The sequence below is a fragment of the Taeniopygia guttata genome, chromosome 1A, assembly GCF_048771995.1.
Source record: "Taeniopygia guttata chromosome 1A, bTaeGut7.mat, whole genome shotgun sequence".
Classification (NCBI taxonomy): Eukaryota; Metazoa; Chordata; class Aves; order Passeriformes; family Estrildidae; genus Taeniopygia; species Taeniopygia guttata.
Window position 1 is genome coordinate 21,678,417 of NC_133025.1, and position 27,848 is coordinate 21,706,264.

Consider the following 27,848-nt stretch of genomic DNA (forward strand, 5'->3'; position numbering starts at 1 on the left):
GTGAGCTGTGTGCTTTCTTCTCTCTATTCTGTTCATAGTATGCCATTTAATGCAGGTACAAGAAAAGTAATTTTAAGTTTCAAAGGCTGTGAACTTCCAAACCCTTTAGAAACTATTTCCTCCTACACCAGCTTTGCTGTTTTAGAAGTTGAAATCTACTGCTTGAGCACAGGAGAGATACTGAACTGGAAAATATCCACCCTTTTTTAAGAAGGGGAAAAAAATTTTAAAAAGATAAAATGAAAAACCCCTGGTGCTAAAAATCTTCCTGGCAGCACTTGCTACAACTAGGCACTGCTATCTTTATCTCCATATGTCCAAGGTAGCTCTTTTAATCAGCACTTTGTAAGTTACCATGCTGAGAAATATGTCTTCAGATTTTTAGTTACCATGCAGAAGGTTTTGGTGAAGACCTGCCTGTTGCCTTTGGAGAGAACAGAAGCTTTCCATGCAGATGGGCCAGCTCTCACAATCTGCTGTGACCTCCCAGGCATGTTCAGAGCCTACAGCCCAGTGCAGATCTGTAGGTGAAGTTTCAATTGCCTAAGGGACAGGTCCAATTCCAAACTAGAGGACAGTTCCCTGTCCATCAGCATCATAGGGCTGGTAAATTAACTTGTTACGCTTAGTCAATGTTACTGTGTTTTCATCTTACTTCATCTAACTTCTGACCTGCTCAATGAATCAAAAAGGCTGGATGTTAAACTTCTATGCCTTTTGAGAGATCTTCCTTCATATTTCAGTCTACCACATTTTTTTTTCAAAAATAACTTTATCTTTGGTATATTATTGGTTCATTTTTCCTGTCAGCTATTGTTTGCTAGTGAATTACTTTTTCTTTAAGCAGAAAAGATGTGCTAGCTGGGTTTTATCTATAATAAATTATATTGCACAAGAAAAAGGAGAGGGATGGGCAAATGTTTTCCTTTTGTGCTGGAATCATGGACTCAGTGTGTAGAAATAGAAATTTCTATAGAAACCATAAAACTCAATGTGAATTTTCCCATATTATGGTCTGATCAGCGCTGTGGCATTTGAAATTAAAGAATTCTGACAAAAACACTTGTGAAAATATGAGGATAGGTCTGCAGGTGAAACTGGAATATGAACATTCTCAAGGTACCATTTTAGGTTTGTGAGAAGATGACAGAAGTGGTTAGAAAGTAATGCGTTTTTCTGAATAGCCAATGAAGAAGTTAAGGCTGTGAGGAAGGATGCTTTGGAAGATGGTGCAGGGCAAGGCTGAGCTAGTTAGTGGCCCAGCAATAGGTTTCAGTGTAAGGGCATGTCTCAAGACACTGAATTTGGGGTAGAACTAAAAAAGACTTAAAGGTTCATTCTTTAGCACACTGTGTAAAAAGCTTGATGCGTTAAAGGAAGTAATCTGCCTTTGGAAAGGATGTGATAGTGAAATAAAAAAGATTTTAAAATAAATGTCTAAACAATGACTGTTCTGTTAAGATTTACTTCATTCCTTTTTTAAATGAAATTTTTTAGACATGTTGAGAACTGTTTTTTAGGATCTACTCTTGCAGTGAAAGGCTGTGCATAATAATCTAAGATAGCCTTATAAAATGAAAGGCTCAAATTTTCCAGCTATTTTCAGACATTCACCATTTTGAATTAAGTGGTTTGGGTGTCCGGTTTCAAACAGAGAATTCCAAAACTCTCAGCATTATTGTCAAGGATATAATGACACCAAAGGCATCATCCTGTGTTAATATACCATGAGCTGATATACCAGCTGTAATTTCAGTATTTTGTATTTGTTTATCCCAGCCTCCCAATTCCATTTTGCATTCTTTCCACAGACTTCCTTCCAGACTTGCACAGTTGTGCAGTTTGAGTCAGCATTTGGTACTGATTTTTAATTTCTTTTCAGGGTTATAGTGGATAGTTACCAGTAGATTTAATGACCAGTGGACTCCAGCTGGAGACTTAGTTCAAGTTACTGCTCCTCTTTAATGCATTTTAATCAAATTTTATGCATCTGATCACATATTATCATCTTTACTTGTATGTGTCTCTTGTGCCTTTTTCCTTATCTTTGCTACCCATTGCTTGAAAATATTAGTCTCTATTCCTTCTTTGTGTGTTCTGTTGATGCTGGACTTTGATGCTTTCTCCTCTCTATGTCTACTACATAGGGTCCATCACATCTTCCAGGTGGTGATGTCTGTTAGTACTTTGAATTATGGGCATCTTCCTTGTTTCTGTCATACAGCATCTTACAAACTTCCATGCTGATTTCCTTATGATTTAGCTGCTCACCTACAGCTTAATTTACCTGACAGGGCAGGAAAGAGGTATGTGGTCTGCTCAGTAATTATTTTATTCTGAAAATTATTAACTTGCCTTTAATCCTGTGCAGTAGTCATGGTTTTAGAGTTATTATAACATTGTTTGCAATCCAGGGTATATTCATTACCATAGTTAATTTTGTACTTTAACTTTGAATGTGAAAGAAAAGGTCTGTTTTGGGGATGTGACATAAATTCTGTATCAGTAGTTGCAGGTATTTTCACTGCAATCTGTAATTCATGAGTTTGTTCAGACTGTGTCCTCTTAAGAATCTTAAGAAAAAGCTGCAGGGATTTAGGAACTTATTGCTCAGTCTTCGATTTACATTTTTGTAAATATTTGCAGAAAGAGCAATTTTTTTTCTCAATAAATAAATGTGAATTTCAGCTCTAAGGCTCTAAGTCATGCTTCTGTGTCAGAACCACTTGGGAAGTTTAACCAGTCAAGTTTTTTGCCTTATTTCCTCCAATATGTCTTTTCCAATGCTGCTGTTGTTTTTAAGATTGTGTGTGAATAATCTGGCATCAGTTTTCATTTATCTTAAAAATATAGTAGAAAAAATTCATATTCATAGGAAAAGTTACATAAATTCTTCTTTAACTCTCCAGAAAATATTATTTTCATGTTCTGTGTAATCTCCCCCTAGAATCCCACCACATTTTCTGAAAGTCTCACTGAAATTTAGCATGTTTAATTTTTGTATTCATGAAAGTATGATTGTCTTGTCTTCCTCTAAACTGAGAAGTTTAGAGAAGGTATGAAAATGTTTACTCTTTCTGAAATCCCTCTCTCAGAATTAACATAGGATTTTAATTTTTTGTGTGTGGAAAATTCCATTACAGACATTGAGCCAGATTCTAATCAGTAGAACATCAGATGCTGGTGCTGCTTTTCAGACAGATAAAGAGAAAAATTCAATCATATGGCAATTTTTAATGAGTAATTATATTGGATACACTGCTAAGTATAAAATTAAGTGAGAAAATGATTTATGAAATTAAATCCTTTCTTTGCTTAATTCAACCCTGTATTTTAAAAACTTGTTTGTGAAATAGTAGATAATCTTTCATTCATCAATTCTTGCATGCTCTTTCACTGAGGCTGGAGAATGCTGTTGGGCAGAGCCCTGAGAGGTTTATTCACCACCTTTAATATACTTACCTCTAATAGGTATGCATATACCTTGGGCTAAACTCACAGTGCTAATCCTTTAGTCTTGAATGTATGCAGTCTTAGGTATCAGTAAAATGGGTGCAAAGAACTGTAATGAATATTTGAAATACTGTGAAAACTTTTTCAATATTATAAGGATTGCAAATTCTCAGGTTTTCAACTCTGCTTAAAGCAATGTGAAGCTGCAAGAAGTACTCCATACTGGTGTTTTTCCTGCTTTTCTTGCTGCTCCATTTTAAATATGTGGTTCTAAGCCATGATTACTTCATGCTGCTTTAATCTGAATGTTAAATGCAGGATCTGTAACACTTAGTACTGTGGGGTGTTTGAGAATTTAAAATCAGACTTTGTTCGACTGTGCCAGTTTGCCTGTGATACAAAAATCATATTTAACATACTTTCTGTTTAAATTAAGGGGATTTGTTTACACAAACCTAGGTGTTAGTTTGGCACTACCTGGCAGCCAAAAAATGAACTAAAAGTAGAAAATAAATTAAATAAAAAATAAGAAACAGAAAAGGACCCATATTATAGAATCATAGAATGATTTAAGTGGGAAGGGATTCTAAAGATCATGTGGTCCAATCTGCCTGCCACAGGCAGAGACATCTTTCACTAGATAAGTTGCTCAAAGTCCCATCCAACCTGACTTTGAGAGATTCCAGCAATGGGGCATCTACAAATTCTCTGGACAATCTGTTCCTGCATTTTACCACCCTTATTATAAAAATTTCTTCCTTACATCCAACCCAAATCTACCCTTAACAGATTTCTAAATGGTAAAAGAAAGCATTTCCCTTCCTTCATACCAGTGTGCATAGGTGGCACCTTTCATCCTCTGCAGTAAGTAGGCCAAATGTCCTACAATGACTGAGCTCCTTTGGTACCAAATCCTGAACTGCTAATGCAAGCCCTTGCACTTATCCTTAGAAAAGGATGAATTGTGTTCATGGGAGCTTGTTTATAAGACCTTAAATTATTTGTTACTCTGTAAAAAATGTTGAAGTATTTCTGTAAAGAAAATAGTGAAATGATGCTATTTCTACCTGTGATTATTGAAAACTTCGTCTGAAATTTTTTTTGCATGAATGTGAGGGCAGAAGGATCTCACTGATGAAATGAGAAGAAGGAACTAACTTTTTGGACTAAATAGTGCTTTGGTTGCTTTTACAATTTTATTTTTACTATCAGTTGTTTTAGGCAACAAAAGGCATAGTTGATCCTGATGAATGTCTCAGAGATGAAGATGACACCTAAAGGAAACAGAAAGCATTCATTAGAATCAAAACATAGTACACACAAAATAAATAATAATTAAATGTTGGCATATTCTGGTTTTATTTTATGGAGATAAAATCATGGAATCAGTAGATTAACCATTTATTTAAATACATTAGGCTAAGAAGTGTAGAAGCTAACAGTTTCAGAGTGTAAATTCACTCATGTCTGCTTTCATTAATTTAAATCATAATTGGCATACGCATGTATTTAAGGATATGGGCTTTTTGCTCTTTTCAGTTTCCTTTCAAAAATCTGAGTACTACACCAGCATGGGGATTTATGGTTGGTACAGTCTCATTTGGAGAAGCTGTTTCAAAAGGATGGGATTATATATTAACTTTAGGATAATCTTGTGGTTTTCCTTGTGAGGATGCCCTTCAACTCCAGATACATCTGTAGTATTTGCAACCTATTAGCACTTCCACAATTTCTTCCAATTGCTTGAAAACATGGTCAGACTTGAGGTCAGTGTAATATTGTATGGGGTCTGTTATTTTAGATGTCTGGTGTAGGCCAGTTCTTTGAAAAGCTTCATAAAAGTTCTAGGGCACCCCCAGAAAAGATGCATAACACAGGTTTATTTAGGTTATCCTCTTTGTTGAAAAAGTTCTAATGCCTTCAGTGTTTCGGATCACCAACCACAATTTAGCATGTAATGGAGATTGTCTCACTGTTAGCAGTCTAATTATTTTCTTGAAAGAAGAGAGGGGGAGATAAGATACAACAAATTAAAACATGCTTTGCATGATCTCGACCTCTTCCACGCTAAGGAGAGAGCTGATAGAGTGGAACTGCCGGCTTTGTGATGTGCAGCTTCCCCTTGGGAGTGCTGTCGTGTTGCTGCTGCACGGAAACTGTATGAGTGCTGAAATCCACAAAGTCCTTTGCTTTACACATAACTACGTGTAACTATTATTTGTGTTTTCAGACTGGAACTCCCCTTTCCACAGTATGTCTGCACAAACGTACAGATACCTGTGTTTGTTTGAAACTGTGTTTGTCCAGTCTCTGTGCACACTGATATTTGTGGATGATCACTATTCATTTGAGGATGCCATAAGGTTTCTATATTAGCATGGTTGTGTGTTTCAAACTTTTAAATTAGGTAGTGGTTGATGGAATTTAGTGAATTACTTATACCAGTCCTTTGAGTTGGGTTTGCTGATAGGAGGACAGGAAGGAATGGATGTAGATTAAAAAGATTTCCAGTAATGGTATCCATTTTTTGTTCATTTGGTGACTTTTGTTGTCCCAGGCAAAGAAGGATGCCTTGTAGCTCTGACACTACACTGCAGAGGTAATTAGTGTTGGGTAGTGAGGTATGTCTCTACTGTAGTAAGCACTATGTGATGTTAGCTACTTGTTTATTAGATAAATTCTGAATGTCTATTAATCTGAACAAACCAATTAGAAAACCAGCAATGGCCCACACTGTTACACAACAGTGAATTTAGTCTGCTTTGCATAATTGTTTTTTTTCCCTAATCTTAGTTCTGTTTTACTCAGTCTCAGAGGAAAACAAAACTTATCTGGACCTTGGTTTTGCAATTACAGCATGTTGCACTGAGACATAGACTATACATGTTTTTGTTGATGCTGTCTTCTGGGCAACTAAAGGCAGTGGGGATTTTTTCAGCTAGCCTGATATTAGGAAAAAATGTGACAGTTTAACATCCCATCTGCCAAAGTGTTTCAGGAGATACCAACATTTTATTCTGCGGGGTTTTTTAAAATTTGAAAACCATAATGTGGAAGGACTTTTCTTTCACTTCATGATGAAAGGATGATAACTCTTGATCTTTTAAGTTATCCTTCCTGCTACCTTTTCCAGGTGTCAAAACAGAGCCCTTAAAGTCTGCTGGATGTGGAAATAATATCACAAAATATTTCATTAGAGTTAGTTAATGCCAATGAATTTTCTTTTGTGCCTTTATATCGTGACATCTGTGTGTCACAATTCCATTCAACGATATGTCAGGGAATCTCCAAATCATTGTGGAACAACAGGACACTTATTTCCTCCTCTTTCCTCCTTCGAGGCAAACAGATACTCAGCCATGACTGAATTTCTGTCTCTCTCTGTGACCAGAGAGAGGTGTGTAGTTTCACCTTAATAGTACACTTGAAGTATCTCAGTACAAATGAAAATTCTTATAAGATGCTTATGGACTTCATTTGAGCCACATTTAGTCCAATCAGGGTCTCTCTGTCTTATGACTCTTTAGGTTCTAGAATTTTCTCATGTAATTTCTTTAAGCTTTAAGTTTTGATTATCAACCCACTGCACAAAATTGCTATACTAATCAAATCAATAATTTCACTGAATTGCAAAAAACTACTATCTAACTAATTTCTCGATCTTAAACACAGAAAAAAAAAAAAACCCAAACCCACACAAAACCCCCCAAACCAAACAAATCAACCAGCCAAACACCCAAAACCTAGCCCATTCAACAACGAAGCAGTGGAGGAGAAAACCTCATGTTTTCATACACCATCAGTCTGAATTTTTTAGGACTGATAATTACTCTGTATATTGTTTCGCTTACTCTTGGATTTCTAGAGGGTGGGAAAAATAACTTTTTTTTGCATGTTTTAACTGAAGCTCTCTGTCACTATTTTACTTTGTGTACATTGAATCCTGAGAGATGTGTGACTTCTCAAATTCTTTTAAACTTAAAAGTGATATCTTGGAAAAGCACTGTTAATGGTGAATTCTTAATCTCTAAGTAAACCAAGCTAGAGAAGGCATGGCAGTAAGGGCTAAAAAAGTCAGCAAATGCATGGCTGAAATCCAGAAATCAGGAAATGAGAAGTGAGGCTTTAAATTCTCACTGATCTCCCTCAACTCAATTTCAAATCTGTTCTGACACTAATTTCAAAAGCCAACAACAAATTCTTATATCCTGAGAAATGTAAAAGCAGAACACAAACAAACAATGATGATGCAAATATGTTCTGCATTTTTTCTCGAGTATTGCTTGATTTACATTTCCCACCATGGGGTATTTCTGAAAAGCTGTATTGGTAAACAAGATTCTTCTCAAGCTTTTATTTCCTTAAGTACTGTAGAGATGCTCTTTCTATTTCATGTTGCCTTAAGAAAGCTATCCTCACCGAGCAAGCAAGACATTTCTTCAAAGTTAAATGCAGGCATAAAGTTTCCATCCACCCAAGATTCTCAACAAGAAACAACATTATCTTAAACAGAGCATACTAGGAGAAACAGATTACCGAGCCTGTTCAAGTTACTGAATGCCTTCTTCAAGCACTGCTAGTGAACAGTAACTACCTCATTAAGGAAACTTTCTTTCCTCTTGGCCTTGCCATTAAACTATTTCTCCTAATTTCCTCATTCAGATTTTCCTATTAACCTAAAGTCATTGCATTAATTTAAGGTCATTGCTTAGCTAGCTTTGTTTTAAATATGAAGTGTACAATCCCTTCTTTTATTGAATTATCATATTATATAGATGTGTCTGTCTTATGCCTCTTCAACAAAACAAAAATACTGAGCAAATTACATATACTTAATCTGTAGTATATAATTTTATATCAGGCATTTGTTATGATCCCCCTTTAGACCTTTCACTTTCTTATTTCTCAGGGTTGCAAACACAGCCCCAAATCTGATACTTTGTACTGCTTTGTATTGTACTCTGTAATTCCTCTCACCCAGGCAGTGATGGTCCTTACAGACGTGAGTGATCAGGGGGATTTGAATTTTAAGAATAATGTCTGCAGGTGTTTAGAGCACGTGTTTAGGGCAGTTGTTGCCTGAGCTCCCCTGTCTGTACCTCAGTTAGCTCGTCCAGAGCTGGCTTCTGTCTGCTTGCCAGCATGTAGTCACAAAGATGTGCTCAGCATTCAGAGCAGAGTCCCACACAGCCTGCCTGCTTGCACAATTGCCAGTGACTGTCAAGATGATTAAATACCATGCTGCTGGTTGTTTGTGGTTTTCTTTTTTTCTTTTTTTCTTATGAAATAGTCAAAAGATGCAGTTCTGCATCTGTACTTAGAGATCCAGATGGTCCTAGATATGCATATTACTTGATTTCTCTGGACATCTTTGTGCTTCCTGGTATCTTGAGAACTGATGCCAAAGCAACTGTTAAGATGCTCGCCATGCTACTAGTGCAGCACTGCCCAGCTAGAAAGCTGCAGCTGGGTGCTTGGAACTTATAAACATTATATTACTTTCAGCATTTCCCCTCAGCTTGAATGTCAGCATGCTGGTTAGCAGCCCAGCATGAGAAAATGAATAATCTCCTGGGGATGAGACCTTGATATTTTTGTTTTATTTAAGTTTTCTGTTCTTGGTGTACTTTTCGTAAACTAGGAAGGTTTTCCTTTGAGAGTGGCAGGCATCTTTTGTTTCCATGTGTTTGTATCTCTATAATTTTCTGTGGTAAATATGCTCCATTAATATGTTGTTCTGCTCCTTGGATGAAGATACTCCTGCAGAAGAGCCTTCCAATTCTAAGAGTAAGAAGTATATTAATCAGAGATGAATTTTCAATTTCAAGGAAATCCAAGCTTTTCTCAAATCTTTATTCCTAATCAGCATAAGATTAGTCACAAACACTTATCTCCCCTTTTTGAATCTATTCACTTCCAAGTTTTCTATAATCTTTATTTGAACATTAACAATAAAAGGAGTACACCTTTGTCGGTTTCTCTATTAAATTACAGCTTGTTTATTTCTTTCTCTTTTGGTTTATTTGTTCTCCTTGGTTTGTTTATGTCCAGACAATCTGGAATTCTGTGGTAGAAATCTGTGGACAAATTGTAAGAGTCAGTATCCAAATATTACCCCTTCAGTGTTTTACTGGTTGTCTCTGAATGCAATTCAGTTTTTAATGCTTTCAGGAGTGTTTCCTTTATAAGTAGTTAAATTTAAATGGAAGCAAAAGGAAACAAAACAAATCTAAGTATCTATCTCTGTACTGTTTTTTGAGCCATAACACGTGCAATGTAATCAGTAGCACTGAAATGCCCACTGAAACCTCTTTGGCTTTACTCTCTTGTCATCTCTTATACCTTCCTCCAGGGCAGTAGTGCAGGAGTATTTTATTTGAGATAAATCTGCAAATTAAAAAATACCATAAATTTTTGCCTTCAACTAAGTAATTTTGTAATTTTAAAGTTTAATCTTTCATAATGGAAAGCAAGTTACCTTATTTTCTTGGCTTTTGAGTATCTTTAGCTCAATAAAACTTAGCAGACAGCTATGAAAAAAAACCACCAAAACAAAACAGCCAAATAATTTTAAAAACTTGATTTTAAAAAAAGGCAAGGAGCAAGTTTCCCAAACTCAGTAACATTCAAACAGCAATATTCAAAAATTCCAAGATATTCAGTGTCCTTTGTCAGATAGTGCCAAGTCTAAGGAGATTCCTGATGAAAAAATACCAGGGCAAGGGAGGCTCATGCAAGGATTTTCAGGAGTGTATTCTTCAGTTCTAGTCATCAGGGTTCAGCGAGATCTACCTGTCCACATTTCCATCACTGGTTACAGCATAAGGCAATTTACCAGTTCTTCAGTTTTGTCTTTCAACAGCAGGAGGAGCTTGTGGTTACTGTATTTGTATTCCTTGCAGGCACTTCTGTATCTAAAAAATGAGCCTTACATCAGTTGTTAAAATGTTACCTTTTCTCATTTCTCAGGAGTTTGTTTTTTGACATTTCTTCTGACAGTGGCATACTGTCCTAAAATTTTTACAGATTTCAATTGTTTCAATAAAAATTTTGCAGATTTCAATTGTTGCAGATTTCAATTTTACAGTTCAATTGTGGAAAGACCAAGTAAGCTGGTCTTTGGGACTCCAGTAACTGACATAAGTTGTGTAACTGGAAAAAAAAGTTCTTTTGAAACAGCAGTTCTGATCTGAGACTTACAGCAGTAATCGGTGATTAATTGTAAATGATCTGTGTTGCCTTATTCCAACTCCCAGCCTTCTGACTGTGCTTCAGATATGCTGCAAATACAATTGAGAAAATGAAACAAGGGAACAAAAAGAAGTGATGCATTCCATTTATCTCCTCTGTTTCACTTCATGCTTTGAGCTGATGAGTCTCCTGTGCATTAATTCTGGCAAGGGGCTCATGGGGAAGAAGGAGGAGTGTGTGTCAAAGTGTGCTGGGAATCCACAGCCCCACCATGGCAGTGCAGCTCACTGTGATGCTTTTAGCTCTTTTTCCCTCTTGGACTACTGAGCACAGCCATCAAGGCTCACTGGGAAGTAAGCTAAAGCTTTCATCCTTCCACATGAAAGAGATTTACCACTTTTCTAATCCAACTAGCAGTGAGTACTGCTTCAGAAAGTCAATTTCTGCTGATGGTGAACTGATAGAAAGGAAAAGGAAAAATGTCCTTCTTCCCTACTTCAGTTCTCCTGATGCTGCCATTATGCTACTCTGAAATCTACTTACAGTTCATTGTGTTCAATACTGGTGTTGATCTTCAAAGCTAAGACTGATAGGAAGGGTAGATCCAAGTCCACACCAATCACGGGCCCTGAAGGGAGGATGAATAAAAGACCAAGAGGAATAAAAGACCATCATCCTCATGTGAATAACAAGTTTCTCACTGTTCAAGGAGTGAGCTTCAAACACACAGGACTCATTGGTAGTGGCCACTGGCCCAGATATGTACGGATGCCAAAGTCCTTTTTTTTGAAACCTCTGAAACAGAAGTTGAGATGTCACCCCATGAGCTATTTGAAAAGTATTCTCCTGGAAATATGCCTTGTTTCTGATATTAAGCAAGGAGAGCTCTTCTACGTTTGAGGATGAGCCCAGATGGAGTATGCAGCTTTTGTTTCCTTGGCAATATTACAGAGATGGCTCTGAGAACTGCAGGTGGGCTGCATCCTTCTAATGTGCCAGCCTGATGATCCAGCAGGTGTTGGAATGCATCTAACTGCATTCTGTAGGCCTGGGGAGACTGAATTGTCTGCCAGCATTATCAAACAGGTTGATGATGCAGAGGTCAGACTTCTATAACCAAAAAATGGCAGCAGAAAAGAAAAATTTACATGTGAGATATGCTATAACTATTTTAAGACTGCCTGGAGAACAAAGATAAAGCCTCCTTGAACAGGAGTCACTGAGAAATTTCCAAGCAGTTTGAGGGGAAGATAAAATGCAGATTTCTATTCTGCCATTAACTGTGAGAAGAACTGTGTGTGTTAAGAATGGAGAGTTTTAAACAGGATTTTGTCTTTGCCCAGGTCTCTGGCAGTAGACAGTAACTTCACTGAGGTGGCCAGCACCCCAAAACCCACTCCTGTTGCAAGGTCTTAATAATGACAAATTAGGTCTATACAAAATAAATAATTTATTTGATACACACATTTAGCAGACATAAGACTTTAACAGATGACTTACTACACAGGATAAACAAACACTGCTAGTAGATAAACAATACAGCACAATTGAGGTACCTATATTACAGCTAGCAAATAAGTAGTATAGATTAGGTTTAGATGTATCTTACCATCCAGTTGCTGATAGGAGATACAGATGATCCTTTCTCTCAATTTCCAGAAAAGTATCGAGGGAAATGCATCCAAACTTTGTGGGAGAAGCCCTGCGCATTTCCAGGAAGTGTGTAAGAGACTTCTGTCTCTGTGATAATTTGTGTAGCTTTTATAGCATAAAGCAGTGACTTTCAGTCAATGATATTTAAATTTTCTCTCTCTCTGCATCTGCTCTCCAGACCAAGATGTTTATTCTCAGCTGAGGGTCTCAGGCCTCTTGGTGCCAGAGATAATCCCCTGTCAGGTTATCTCATCCATATACAACAGCTGAATGTATTTGGTAGAGAAGGGAAGGGAGGGAGGAATGTCCTGCCGTAGTGCATGACTTCAGAATCAGAGAATCACATTGATCACTGTGGATGTCTTCAGGCTTAGCATTGTTTTATGGCTCTTGATCTGAATATGCATACTAATTTCTCCTGATTTAGGTATGAAGACTTGCAGGGGCTGTAGACTTCGCAGTTACTATTTCTTTAAACCTGATTTTGTCTACTAAAAGGAAAGGTATGTCTGTCTTTTCCTAAAGTGAGACAGGAGGAAAATGCTGCTTCCAAAATGTTCATATTTAATCATAATGAAGTTGAATAAGTTATCCTGAAGGAATGAAAAAAATGTGTAGGTAAATATCATGTGGTACAGAGACTAGAATAACTGGACTAGTCAGGGAATGAGACATTTATTTTAGAAGTAGATAAGCTCTATGTTCAACGGTGAACCCAGACCTGACCCTTTGAAAAAATAATAGTGACTACAGATGGCAGGGGAGTCTGCAAAGCACGAGCAGGCATAGCTGTGTGCAGTGAAAGCAGTAATAAGATGTCCTTCTTATTACTGTTTGTTTAGAGATGGGAAAAAACCTTGAAAGCTCTTAAAATGTACTGAGGTTAGCGATGTAGAAAACATTACGATAGTCTGCAAATTTAATTTTTGGCAATAGTCTTAATTTGCTTGTTAGCTTAAGTTAGAAGAGATGTTAATGAATGTTAAGTTCATGCTGTTGAACTGTCAGAAAAGGTTATGGTAGAACAGCAATGTGGACACATTAGCAGCTTTTGTTAAAGACTGTTGATACATGAGTTAGTGATTTGAAAACAGACTTTTGATACATGAGTTAGTGATTTGAAAAGGAAGTCTAGTTTTCCTGTCAAATCAGTGTTACAGCTAGCCTAATGACAGTCTCTGAGTCAGGAGTTTGTTGCCTTCAGCACCAACAGCACCAAAAGACCCTTGATGCTCATACTGAAGCAGCCTTGCTACATTTTTATCTTCTTGTTCTCTGCATAGAGCAGGGTAGCAGAAAGGTCTCCGGCGCCTGCTGCATGTTTGAGTCCATTGCTTTGTTTGAGGAAATGCCCAGGACTTCAATGTCCAGCATTCTTTTGCTGGATACCAGTGTAAAAACTGAGTAATATTTCTTAGACTATTTGAACTAATGGAAGCATTTAGCTCAGTCGTTGTTGATTCTTTTAAACATTTGACTATTTACCTTTAAAATGTATTTCTAAATCTTGCAGATCTGTGATCATGAAACAGTTGTTGTTCTGGTTGAAATCACCTGGAGACATAAGCCTGCTGTAATTCAGAGATTCAGAATGAGTACAAAATACTTAACCTGCTATGTTAGGGGGTGAGGGTGTGTGTGTGCGCAGGGGTGTGTTGGATTTTGGAGGGTATTTTCTCTTCATTTTGTTCATTAACTGAGAAAGCTTTATGATGAAAGAAGGTGAAGTGAGTCTAGAATATACAGAAGCTAAAATGGAAGTCAGAAAAAGTCACAAAATGACACTTCTAGAGGTGATTTCTGTAAAATGTTCTTGGTGCTTGTAAGTCACATGTTGCTGTGTGATGAGATCCAGCTGCTACCTGTCAGCCTGATCATGGGTCACACAGATGGCCTAAGCATGGCCCATTAGTGAAATAAAATGTATTCCTGAAAAACAACTGCAAGGAAGGCTGTTTACATTTAAAATTCAGCACACATTTAGCTAATTAATAGAGCTTCAGCAAGGGACTCATCACATTACAGTCTTCAGAAATTTATTTAATCTGGACTAGAGCAGCATATCAGGCTACATTTTGTAGAAATGCTAAGGTTTTGGTGCTCACATTTTGTTTGACAGATCTGTTTAAATTAGAAATCCCCCTCAATTTGTTACACCTGTGCCAAGTTTCAACACATCCAGTCCAAGCCCAGAAACCAGCTTTCTGCTGTACACTGAAGTTGGTTGAAATTTGTTTGGAGTTCCTGACAAATAAGGAGACATGGTGTTTTAAAAAGCAAGATTTGAAACAGATTTTTCCAGTGATTATCTGTTCAGATGAAGGGTGAATAATGGAACAAAACTTGGTGGGAATTCTTTGTGCATAAAATATCCTGAGTTGGAAGGGACTCACAAGGATCATGCACTCCAACTCTTGCCCTGCACAGCACCATCCCCAAGTGCAACACCCTGTGCCTGAGAGCACTGTCCAAATGCTTCTTGAATTCTGTCAGGCTGGTGCTGTGACCGCTTCCCTTGGGGAGCTGTTCCAGTGCCCAAACACCCTCTGGGTCTAAAACCTTTTTCTAATACCCAACCTAAACCTCCCTGACAGGACTTCAGGCCATTCCCTTGGGTCCTCTCACTGGTCACAACAGGGAAGAGATCAGTGCCTGCCCCTCCTCTTCCCCTCATGAGGAAATTGTAACTGCAGTGAGGTCTCCCCGCAGTCTCCTCTTCTCCAGGCTGAACAGACCAAGTGACCTCTCAGCTCTTACTCAAAGGGTTTCCCCTCAAAGCCCTTCACCATCTTCATTGCTGTCCTTTGGATGCTCTCCAATAGCTAATATCTTTCTAATATCACCCAAAACTGCACACAGTTATTTACAATTCTAGCATATAAGTCTGTGTTTTAAAAAGAATCTGCTGGTGCTGCCTTGCTTTCTATGGGGGCTGAGCTTGATAATCAAATTCATCATCTGCAATACAGACCCAGTGAACTTGGATGGCAACGAGCAAGAGGTTGCCATAAGCAGAGCTGAATGTTTGTTTTTCAAATTTGCATAACTAATTGACAGCTTATTAGGAAAGCTGAAAGCTAAAGGCAGGAAAACAAATTGGTTACAGCAGAGGAAAATTACTGTTACAGCATTTGGGTACCAGGGACACTTAAGCCACATTAAAAAATTTATCTTTCAGGAGGGCAGATGGAGCAATCTGTCAGGAGGCCTCAGAAATAAGTTTCAGCTGAGTGTGTTGGTATTGCCACTCATTTCATTCCATGGCTGTGCCTCTGCAGCACACTGCCTGACTGCTACAGCCATGGCCAGAGCAACAATAAGTCTTGTTCCTCCTTCTGGTTTTCTTCTCTGAGAGCTCCAGTTGTCCTGTTTCTGCATCTCCATGCCATGCTGGATGGCTGCACTGTTCACCTGCATGGGGGCCGACCATATAGGATGCTGCTGGCTGGGCTGTGAGTTCCATAGCTGGTCTGAGACTGCAGCCATGTGCAAGGCACCCAGTGCTGCTTCCCAGGGCTCCTCTGTCTGCCAGCAGCATCCTGGGCCACACTTCTGGAAGAGAAACTTCGGTGAGGGCAAAGTGGGCTGTATTGCTGATTGACAAACAGAATTACCACGTGTAGAGAAGGAAAGGATGTATCCAGCCTCAAAGAAGACATATAAAAAGCAAACAGCCTTGCCTGCCAAAACATCTACCTCAAACACCCTAAAATTTTAAAAAAGTGTTAATTATGTTGAAATAGTTCTAATCATATATGTCTTTTGGCCATGATGAAAGCAACGGTCTTAAAGATAAATATGGAAAAATTAGCTTCAGAGGTAGAAGAGAAGGTTCTTCATGCTGTCTGCTGATTTATGTTTGGGAGTGGGAGCAGCTTGTTTCTTAATTTCTGTTACAAGGAGGGGAAAGTTAAGGAAAAATTATTTTTAGGTGGCTTTCATTGGAGATTTCATGTAGCTGGTTGTAAAATACCATCAGATCTTTTTAGGACTTCTTGCAATGATTTTTCATATAGGACTTCTAAGGAATATCTTTTGGGTCATGTAAAAATAGGACTTAAAGAGTAGAATTTCCATGGCAGCATTCTGAAGCTCATCCTGCTTGTTTAGCTGGCCCTGTGCCTTGTGCTGGGAGCATTTCAGTATGTTCTTGAGGAAAATGTTGTGAGGAGGAGGAGGTTTGTTAAGAACTAGCTAAAGCTTAGGCAGCCAGAGGGCTATATGAAAAAGATGGGCATTATCTAAGCCAGAAACAGACTAGATTGATGAAAATTGGAAAAAGATTTTTAAAAACAAACTATAGGAGAAAGCAATAACTTCTAGATTGTTTGTAAATTAAATCATAACATTCTATCTTAGAAAAAATAGGAAAAAAGTCTGTAAAAACCCCAAATAAATAGGAGAAAACAATTTAAAGAATTGTCAGTTAAGCAGAGCGTGTATATTAAAAGCTGAAAATAATTTCCAGCAATCCAAGTGAGTAGTTGTACAAATGGTTCTCATTTGAAGGGGGCAGATATCTTCAGGTGCAGCGTATTTTCAGATAGCAGGAACCACAACTGGTCTGTAGAGAGCAAGTGATAACTGCAGAAGGAAGACTACTTAAGAAAGAAAACAAACCCATAATTATTCTGCATGAATCACAGAACAGTTAGGGTTGGAAGGGACCACTGGAGATCATCTATTCCAAACCTCCTGCCAAGGTAGAGTCCCTTATAGCAGGTGACAGAGGAACCTGTACAGGTGGATTTTGGATGTCTCGAAACAGGGAGAATCCATGACCTTCCTGAGCAGCCTGTTCCAGTGCTGTTATCTGCAGTGTGAAGTTTTATGTTGAGGTGGAACTTGTGATTTAGTTTATGGCCTTTGCTCCTCATGTTCCTGGGCACTGGTGAAAAGAGTCTTTTGGCACCTGCCTTTGAGGTATTTTTATGCATTGATGAGATCCCCTCTAAGTTTTCTTCCCTAGACTAAACAAACCCTGCTCCCACAAGTCTTTCCTCACAAGAGAGATGCTCCAGTCCCCAAACCTCTGTGGCCTCTGCAGGACCCACTCTGGCAGTTCCTTGTCTTTCCTGTACTGAGGAGCCCAGAACTGGACACAGCCCTGCAGGTGTGGCCTCACTGGGGCTGAGTAGAGGGGCAGGATCAGCTCCTTCAACCTGCTGGCCACACTCTTCCCAATGCACACCAGGGTATAAAACTGTAATAATTTGTAATGACTTTAATTGCTGTCTGTTGCTACATTTGTTCCATCTCCAGAAAGCGATATAGCAGAAGTAAAAGAGCCATAGAAAAGCACATCATATGTGTGTGTATATATATATATATATATATATTTGTATATGTATGTGTATATATTTTTATTTATTTGTCAACCAGAGTGCAGAATATGAAGACTCTTCAGCAAGGCTTCTGGAGTAAATGCAACTACCCTCACAGTTTCTGAACTATAGAAAAATTGCTAAAGTTCCTGAAGCTTAAGAAACTGTTAACATTCACTGGGTGGGAGGGGGAAAATGGATGTGGAAACTTAGGAGCAGTTTAATAAGAGTTGATTGCCTACAAACTGTAGTTGCAAATGTGTTGGATAAAAGCAACCATATCCATGAGGAAGGAGAGCCTGCAATTAAACTGAGTGTAAAACATCTGTAACTGGTAACAGCCAGTATAACAGAGAATATATTAAATGTAGGAGATTGATAAGAAAAATATTCACAGGGGGCAGTGGAGAAGAGAAATTCTGTAATTACCAAGACAAAGATGCATTCTCTCTGCCTCTGATTCAGCACTTCTTGTAGTTCATTAAAGAAAAAAAAGTTATATAAATTTAAATGCTGAGAGTGTTACTCAGCATCTTTTTTAACGGATACCTATAACTTCCATTAAACTAGTTTTAGTCTGGCAAAAGGAGATCCAATTTTAGCTATATGTCTTGTTAACACAAGATAAAAATACTATCCCGGTAATTAATATGACAGTCATTAATTACTTCTGTGGGTAGACCTTTGTATGAGACGGTTGCTTGGAACCTTTAAGATCAGAATAGCTACAGCCTTTATATATTAGTTAAATATAAGCTAAATTTCCCTTATCAGATTTCACATATGGTAACTGAGTCAGATTCCTTGCTCAGAAGGTTAAATATTTGTTTTCTAAAGATGTAAACAAGGTCATGTTAAGCTTGTGGAGCAGTTTCTAACTTTAGGAACTGTAATAGCAATAGCTTCTCCAGAGCTTTTATCTATTTTTATGTCTACTCTATTGGCATTTTATCTTCTTTGAGGCTTCTCTCCAATGATTTGTTCATTCTTATGTTTATGTATTTTAAATTAATTTGTTGCTAGTTAAAACAAGTCACCATGCCTTAGAGGAGGAATTAAGAATCAAGACTGCTTCCTCCCAGGTGAATGTTGTAATTAGCATTAATCCAGGGAGCCAAATTCCCATGTCCCAGCTGTATTAGGAAGATGGAGAAGGCTCCTTGACTGAGAAAAGTCAGTCTCCTCATCAATGGTGAATTTGTTCTCTAGAGAATGGGAGATATAGTTTTCATTCTCCCAACCTCCATCGCCTCACATTGTGAAGGAAGTGGCTTCTTGCTTGTGTCTCAGTTAAATTATTTGACCATTTTTCTCCAGGACTGTGAGGCAAGTTAGGTCAGCCAGCTTGATGCTTGACAGTGGAGCTCTGAAGAGAAATAGAAGCTTTAGATATCCCTTTTGTCTTTGTTTAGACATCTGTGAACCGTGTAATCTTATGCCAAACCTTTTGGTACAATGATTTTAGCATGTGGAGGCACCTAGGCCTGGAATTTCTGCTGTGTGGTAAATTCCTACTGTCAGAGCTGCAGGGTCCTTCTGAGGTCTGTCCCTGAGTTTTCCCAGCTCCTTGCATTATAAAGGGCTTCTGATGTCTGTATGCCACAACTACTTAAATAATTGATGGTTTAAATAAATGAAAATAGTGAAATAGAAATGAAATATTTTTTAGGATGTGTTATGTACATGCTTTCAAGTATGGTGGTTTTCATTTGCGGAGACCATGGTGAAAATTGCCCATAGGAGGATTTCTTTCCCTCCATCTCACTGTCCCTACTGCATAGCCAACCTGTGAGCCAGGTTTGTCAACTCATAGAGAGACAGAGCAGGTTGTTTCAAGTATCCAATTTTTTGTTAATTTTCAGCTGGATCAGCTCCTTGATTTATGTGACTGAGTCATGGAGTTGAGATAATCAGCAGATTTGAGTGAGCTGCCAGATAGCCACTGAACACTTGATGAGAAATTTGGGCAGAAGGTATTGGCTGCCTTTGGGTGGCTGCCATTCTCAGATTCTCATAAGCATTTTTGCTCAAGACTACTTCTTTTTCCTAGAATTTTAATAATTTGCAGGGGAAATATAAATTATAATCTTGTTGGCCTTGATAGAGGTCACTATTCAGGTGACAGAGCTGGTGTTAATGCACACACAAAAATTCAGATTTCATCAATGAAAGAGCTATAATGGTAGTATGGAAAATAATTAGACAATGCTTGTTCACCATTTCCCCAGCATTCTGTAGCAGATTAAAACTTTGTCCACAGATAGCAATTTTCTTTTTAAATAAAAGATGATGCCCCGCTCCAAGCCCCCTCCATACTTTTTCACTTTTGGACATGGATAATCACAATTCTGTTGTGAAATGTGAAGAAGCTTTAATAGTATTTTCTTCATGTAGTGTGTGGCTCATAATTGTTACATTAAAAAAAAACCAAAGTAAAGTGCACCCAATTAAACACCTGAGGAGTAAAACAGGATAAGTCAGGAGAGAATCCGCCTCTGTGTGGTCAGGGTACACATCTGGGGTACATTTCTTTTCTAGTCCTATTGCACAAATTAGAAAACATAACTTTTTTCTGACACTGTTCCCAGAGTTCTCAACTAGATAAAATTACAAAAACTAAACTATTGTCTTCTGATCCCAACTGAAATATCAGAAGATGTTACATAAAAAGATGAGGAACTCAGTTCCATTGGGGTTTAGATTGATAACATTGATCTCCATGACTGTGTCGGAGAAGTTCATACTGCTTACTTAGCATTTATGTAAGGTCTCTATTTATTATGGATTATTTTGACGTGGTCTCCTTCAATTTTTTCTTCTCTAAATAAAGCTGCAGAATGGAAGCCCAGCCTCACGTTTACTCTAAAACTAAAACCAACCAACCAAAAACCCTTAAATGAAGCATAGCCTAATATACAGAAAATACAAGAAAATTAGGGTTCCTAAGTTACTTCTGGGCTGGAACCATGCCCTGTATATGTATTTATATGTATATAACAAAACTGCCTTTTTTCCATCCCTTTTATATGACTTCCTTGCCCATTAACTCAATGGGCATAATATTGAAAAATGGATGCTGTTTATAAACAGTGTTTTTGATGAAGAAAACAGTGCATGGAGAGTTCTTTTGATAAAGAAAACAGTGCATCCAGTTTAACACCTTTGCTCAGTTTAGTGTTAGTTCTGAGTATGTCTGGGTAGCCATAAGAAATGGACCTGGGCCATGTTTCAGTGGCTGCTGCACATGGAGCCAGGGAAGACCTTGGGTGAGTGGAAGATGTATTTTCTCTGATGTCTCCTGGGAATATTCCAGCAGGGAGCATTCCCAGTCTTACAGGCTATAGAGGGGGAAATTAAGGGTTAAAAAGGTATCATCTTGCTTTTAATTTAGTACTGAGAAATATTGCTAGCTAGCATGAACCTTTATTTGAAGTAAAGCTAAAGTCTGGTTTAATTTCAGTGTAAATCTCTTTCTGTTGCTGGCATTGAGACATAACTGCCTTTTCTGAAGTTTTAATTTAGGCTTTCTCAAATCTAGAAGTGTCTGCCTAGCTTCGTGTTTTTTCATTCTTGATGTCAGTTGTTCTTTGTATCCCAAAAGATCAAAGCTTGTGCATGATAGTGAGCTTTTCCTGCCTTTTGACAATGTGTTTATGAACCTGGCTCTATGATGATTCCACTGCCAGTTTCTTGCTTGATGACATTGCAGCTCTAATTGCTTCCGGATTGCACGGCTGGAGCTGAATTTTGCTCTGTGCCTGGAAGCTCCAAAGTTTTAGGTATAATTTAGTGCAGACAGATTACAAATGCACCTGCTAAAACGTATAACAACTTGAGATGTTGAGCTTGGCTCTGTCAGCATGTGAAGGAGGGCCTGCCAAAACCAATTGGATGCGCTGGGCGAGTCCGAGGGCAGCTCCAGGTAATGCCAAGGCAGCATTCTTGTATTTGCTGTAGCTTCTATACGTCTCATCGCTGTGTGCATCTTCCTAGCTGTGGCTGCTCCAAAGCACATGCTCTGGGACATGGCAGAGCTGCTGCACAGCTTTGCTCCAGTGTGTCAGGCTTTGTAGTTTGAATCTGACAGTCTTGTAACAACTCTTTTCTCCTTGACATGAAATAGAGTTCACTTTTTTGATCTTGCTGGGCAGATGTATACTGACTTTGTGACTGCAGCAAGTATTAGACTTACCTTCCAATAGTGTGTTCCTTGTTAGAGTTTTTTCCTTTTCTTAATCTTTACCCCTTATAAGTTCAAATTCTCTAACCTTTTGCCTATTTCATGTTTTATGAGCTAAATTCCTGAATTCCTGGTGTGAGAGTGAAATAATCTGAATTATTTCATCGAATGGAGCCATGAATTCTGAAATGACACTACAATACAAATTCCAAGTACACACTTAGTGCTTCTATTGTAACAGATTTTTTTTTCAGTATTTAAATAGTGATTATTATAAATCTGCAAATTCTACAGTAAATTAACCTGTCAGTAATAATAAGTATGTTGAAAGGTGCAGTCATTTGTAGAAGTGGCCATGATAAGGAGGTTGTTTCTGGCTGTCGTAAAATTTATGATTAAAATAAAAAACCTTTAGAGATTATTCTGGGCTCTTCGGACCATCAAATTAGAAAATCTGTGTTAGAAGATGACAGAAGGCTCTTGGTATGAGTAATATGTTTCAGAAGTTGGCAGATGAATAGTGCAAATGTTTCCAAATAGCCTGATGCAAAATTGAGTTACTTTTTCATAAAAACTACTTAGATCAGTGTAAGTCTGCTTCTCAGATAAGTGGGAAACATGTTTTGAGAATAGTCTAAAAGAAGCTGTAATAAAAATGAAAAGTCTTATGCTTTACTGGAATTATGACTAGAAATTCAGTGGAATGACAGTACAAAGACTAAAATTAGAAGAATTTGCAATCGGACTTTGGCTTTGCAGTGTACAGGATTCAGTCCTATGGGGGACAAGAGATGTGTGGTCTTCTCTCTGGGCATTAAAAGTGCATTATGATGTTGACTAATAGGCTAGTCACAATAAGCAAAAAACTTAAGCTTTATCTTGGTGTAAGTAGAGCTGGTTTTCCAGCAGGAGGGTAATGCTTGTTTGCTTACTACATTTGACTTGCAAACCATTTGCATTTCTTGCCAAAGCTCTTGACTGGCTTAGTTTGAAAACATTTTTGAATATAGGTGCTACTGTCATTTAAGAGAGAAAGCTTAAAAATAAGCATACTTTCCTGTACATTTCTGATTTATTGAAACTGGAGCCCATAATCGGAGAAAAGAGAAAGAGGTGAAGTCTTGTTAGGGTGAATTTGAAACCAGACTGGGCACACACTGGAGAAGGAGAACTTTTCAACATCATGGTGGTATTGGTTTTTTTATTTCTTTTTCCATCCTCAGTTCTTGTTGCTGTGCAACACTGTACTTATTGCTGGGAGCTGTGAAGCAAAAAAAGTTCAAGACTTTGGGGTTTTTTTTGGGAGGGGCCCTCAATTGTAAGAGCTCTGTGAAGAATTTTTTTCCTGCTTCTATGTGTTACTGCACAACAAAACACTGTAGGATCTTGAATTACACTGGATAGTTGACTAGGGTTTGTCCCTTTGTACACAGCCATAGTTATCTCTAGACAAGAGGTTCCTCTGACTGTAATAATTTCAGACTGCCCCACTTATTGCAAATGAAGTTTCATAGGTGGTTCTGCTATTATCATCATCTCTCTCTGGAAGCCTGAGAAAGAAAGGCATGGTTGTAGAAATGCTGAGGGAGGAGGATACAGGCATATGGACAATATATTCCCCATTGTCCCAGGCTGGGTGCAAATTTTCTTACCTCACCTTACCATTCTTTTGGACTTCAGACATTACTGAGCAGTATGGACGCCATGGAAGTCAGGGGCAGCGGGAACTTGACAGGCAGCAGTTGTTTCTGTGAGAGGTAGAGGCAAAAACTGGCTGGTGTGGCTGTAGAGAAGAACTTACTTTTTCTGTCTTAAGTTAAATTTAAGAAACAAAATAAAATAAAGTTAAATCTTTGCCATAGAACACTACTAGCAAGGCAAAATAGTTGATGATTGTGTAAAATTATTTATAAATAAATAAGAAATTGAAGGCATTTTGGAAATGAGATGATCTCTTGAAAGGTAATCTTTAAAATGGTCTAGAGAATGTTGAAGTATAGTGAATTAATATTTTTTAAAACTTAAGTACTCTAACAATGACTAAGAAGCCTCAAAGTTACCATTAAAGCTATTTGGACTTTGACACATAATTGGAATGCATAAAAATAGCCCAACTTGTAAAAGTTTGTATTCTGCATGCTAAAATCTAGAGGGATTAAACAGCAGACCAACTGTTCATTAATCTTCCCATTGAAGTATTGCTGTCTGAAGTACAGCCAGCAGGGTGATTATTAAATCTAAGGAAGGATTTAAGATTTAGAATGCGTTTTGAAGCTCTTTTTGTGTACTATAACTTTCCTGCTGACACCGTGAATTGATCACCCTTGTGAAAAATTAATCAAGGAAAATGTATTGTTGTTTTTTGACACACAAAGATTACACTTAATAAAGATGGAGAGAGAAAATGTATTTATGATAAAGTCTGTTTTTTTAAGAAAGTTGTATTGGAATAAAAATTGTTCCACAAAAAATATTTGTAAGACTGCAGTTAGCAGCTAAGTCTGACATGCCCATGGCTTAGTGTCTGCCAGCCCTGAATATCCTTTATAACTTTCTGAAATAGAAATGCATTCTAATGAGTGATGAGATGGTGTTGCTGTTAAGAAATGTCCACACAAATAATAATGTATTCTAAGTGCAAAGACATAAAAAACAATTCCCCAAGCACTCACATTTTCATGATGTATTGTCCCTGCCTACATTTGCACTTACATTATGTTGTTCTTGTCTTCCTCTTAGAACAGAAATGCTTTGAAGTACAGATTGTCCTTTGGGAGAAGCAAGGAAGCAATTTTTGTAACACCAAATACGTTCTTATCACAAAACTAGTATTATCCATCACATCAGCTTGCAATTAAACTCAACTGTGTTGTTCCATCCGGTTTCTCCCCAAATCATTCAAAGTCTTCTGTTGTGACTGTTCAGAACTTCTGGAAGGCATTCACACCACTTGCCCTGGGATGTTTTGTAGAACAGTCTGGACAATTAATCTTTGCAAGCTTCTCTGTCCTCATTGTAGCAAGACAGGTTCCTATAGGGAGTGCTTCAAAGCACAGCCTGCATTAGGAGCTCTGGGTTGTATTCTGGAGCAGTGTACCCTTGCCCAGCATTTGGAAAGGGGTCTAAAATGGGTGAATTACATAGCTAAACATGGGTAGCAGGACAGTTTGTATTCCTTTCATTTTCTAATTTTCATCTCTTCATTTACTTGACTCCAGTCCAGCAGTTCCAGATACCTGTGGCAGTTGTCACCTTTTTTTCTCTTCAGAGTTGTTCTTACTTCCCATATTTTAGTAATGATGGAATTATTTTTTAAACAGTTGTAGTGGACTATCCTAGCAGCTGTTGAGTCACGCAGGAGGCAATAGGTGCAAGCAGCCTTTTCTATTTGACTTTGGGATGCAAAGTACGCAGCTGTGGTTCCTTCTCGTAGATCTTTTGCTCTGCCACTTCTGTACACTACATCTAATTCTCAAGAATACTGTTAAAACAATGTCACCCTTTATGGGGTGCAGAAGTTTTTACTTAGATGGAAAGTGGCTGCATTTTCCCATGTATCTATTTCCCCTAAATCCTGGGGATCACAGTAGGAGAAAGGGTGCCCTATTGATAGGACGTCATCAGTAAGCCTTCAAGGGCTTTTGAGGCTCTACTCTTGCCTTTGTTTTCATGTGACTACCCAAGTTTTGCAGTACTCGCGATGTGTCAGTTCTTTTCCAGTTTCCTTAGGCCACAGAGTGGTCAGACCTTTAACCTTTCTCCCCACCAAACATTGCCCTTTCTACTCCACCAAATAATAAGACACTAATTAGTACAGGGAAAGAAAATAGCTGGTTATTTGCTTAAGTTGTCAGTTTGCTGGCACTTTTTCAGTTGCTAAAGCAGGAAAAATAAGGTTATGAGACAGCATTACGGGTGGCTTCGGCCCAATTTCTATTTGCTCATGTAATTTTTGAGCATTCAGCTGCAGTGGCAGAATATATAAACTGGAAATGAAAAAGTGGTATTGATCAGTAAAAATATGTGTTCTGAAACAGTGTCCTTACTTTGCATGAAAGTATTTAGGGTGGTGGTGGGTGATAGGGACTGAAAGGATCTCAGCAGATCTGGTCTGACTATAGGGTGCCTGGTATTATATTCAAAAATAAAGATATAGTAGTATGCTCATTCGAACTAAAAGCTATTAATCTATACTCAGGTGAAAATGGTTAATGCAGAACCATATTAATGGTAATAGGGAAGTGAAATAACCAATTCTTTTCATCTCTGACAAAATGAACCCAGTGCAATACCAATGATGAAAACTTACATAACTTCCACTTTCAGTCAAATGAAATAAAAACTAGAACCACAAGTGACTCCAGAGGAAAATTTAGAGAAGTAAAGGACTATTTTGTGTACTTATCTATTTACTTCAATTTTTCTCACAGTTAATGCAAGAAATTGGAGTTTATATTTAGAAACATAGTATCCTAAGAGGTAACACTATCATAAGATATAAAGTGCTGGGGCTGCTTCTGTTTTGAAAACACCAAAAAGTCAGAGGATCCAGGAGTTCCTTAGCAAGGCAAATGAAAATATGAGTTACTGATTTCAAGCAGGTGTGTGTTTTTCTCAAGTTTGCAGGTACCAGAGGTAGTTTTGTATAAGCTACCTGTTGATTGTGAAATAGATAAATACACTGGGTAAATGTTTTTTTCCTAATCCTTTTTAGCAAAACTGTTTGCTATTCATTATTTCTGTGTAAATATGTTTCCTGTTTGAAGTAATTTTTTATTTTCAATCTTTGGTTTCTTCTTTATTTTTTCAGCCTTCATCTACTTCCCTTATAGTCAGGGTTGGACACCTTCCTTATGGAATTTGCTGGAAAATAGGGAACAATTGTGAGGTGAGAGTAAGCCTTTTTACAGTGACATCACCAAGGCATGCTGTGTTACACATTCAATTTAACAGCCTTTTCCAGTCTTACACTATCTAAAATAGAGCCTATTAAATTCTCATAACCTGGAACTTTCCAATGGTCACCAAAGGAAGGAGTTCTTGTCAGGGAGAATCAGCATACTGGAGAGCAAGCTGTTAGCTTGCTATAGCAAGCTTCAGCCTGAGCAATGGGGCTCAGTCAAAGGGGAAACTGTACTATTAAAGTGAAGATCACAATGCCTGTTCCAAGTGGAAGCATGCAAAAGTAATCCACACCCATGCTCACGTAGGCAGCAATCTATATACTGTGTCTCACTAGGGTGCAAAAACTATTGCTGCTGTTGTAAGCCGTGAAAGGAGGATAAATATGCTTGTTTCAAAAGGGTAGCTGGTTAACTTTGATAAATTAATCCAGGAGAAAACAGTGCTTCTGGGTGAACCAGTTTTGTGGATTTTTTATAGTGATTGTTACTATACCTCTGTTTGTTCTTATGCCCAAGGCACGAACAGGACTCTGTGAAATGTGTTGCCATCAGGAACAGCAGTTTGGGTAGACATTGGCAATTGCTTGTGCATTTTGAAAAAGCTGGAAAAGAACAAATCCCAGTGCACAGTGTTGTGTAGTATGCATACAAGCATGTACCCCTGGAGCAGTAGCAGACATTTTAATTTTCAAGAGTTTCAGTTTTGGTGTTTTTTTTTTTTTTTTCTTTTTTTACAGATAGCTGGTTGCTAAGCAGTGGTAAATGTCCAGTGTGCAGCTGTTCTGCCCAAAAGAGCTGAAGAAAGCAAAGTAAATTACCTGAAAATTTCAGCTTGTGATGGTTTCTGAACCATTAATCTTAATAAGAAGAAATCATAGCTTAATGTGCTCAGGAAGGGTAGTAGATATATTAAAAAAAAAAAAAAAGGAAAATATTGAATGATTATGCTTCTTTGGATGATGATGGTTGGTTTGCTACTTTAAATTTTGCTTCTTTTTTTCACCTCAATGTAATGCGCTGGTCTAAAGAGGTTTTAAAAACAAAAACCCATGACCTCACTGTTAGCCAAAATCAAAGATATTTTCTTTCAGATTTCTCACCCTCTCAAAATTAGGGAAAACTGTACAATGTAGTGTACTCCTA

At 37.9% G+C, this 27,848-nt stretch overlaps 1 protein-coding gene and 1 long non-coding RNA gene across 11 annotated transcripts in view; one reads left to right on the forward strand and one right to left on the reverse strand.

Annotated features, from left to right (window-relative positions):
• Nucleotides 1-27,848, forward strand: part of CADPS2 (calcium dependent secretion activator 2) — a 284,504-nt gene that overhangs the window by 58,305 nt on the left and 198,351 nt on the right. The window lies entirely within an intron of this gene.
• LOC140681448 (uncharacterized) lies at nt 7-19,265 on the reverse strand. Its single transcript, XR_012052608.1, has 4 exons — nt 12,254-19,265; nt 11,188-11,272; nt 10,654-10,733; nt 7-4,727 (listed from the first exon to the last, which is right to left on the reverse strand). It is a non-coding gene; the product is annotated as an uncharacterized lncRNA (long non-coding RNA).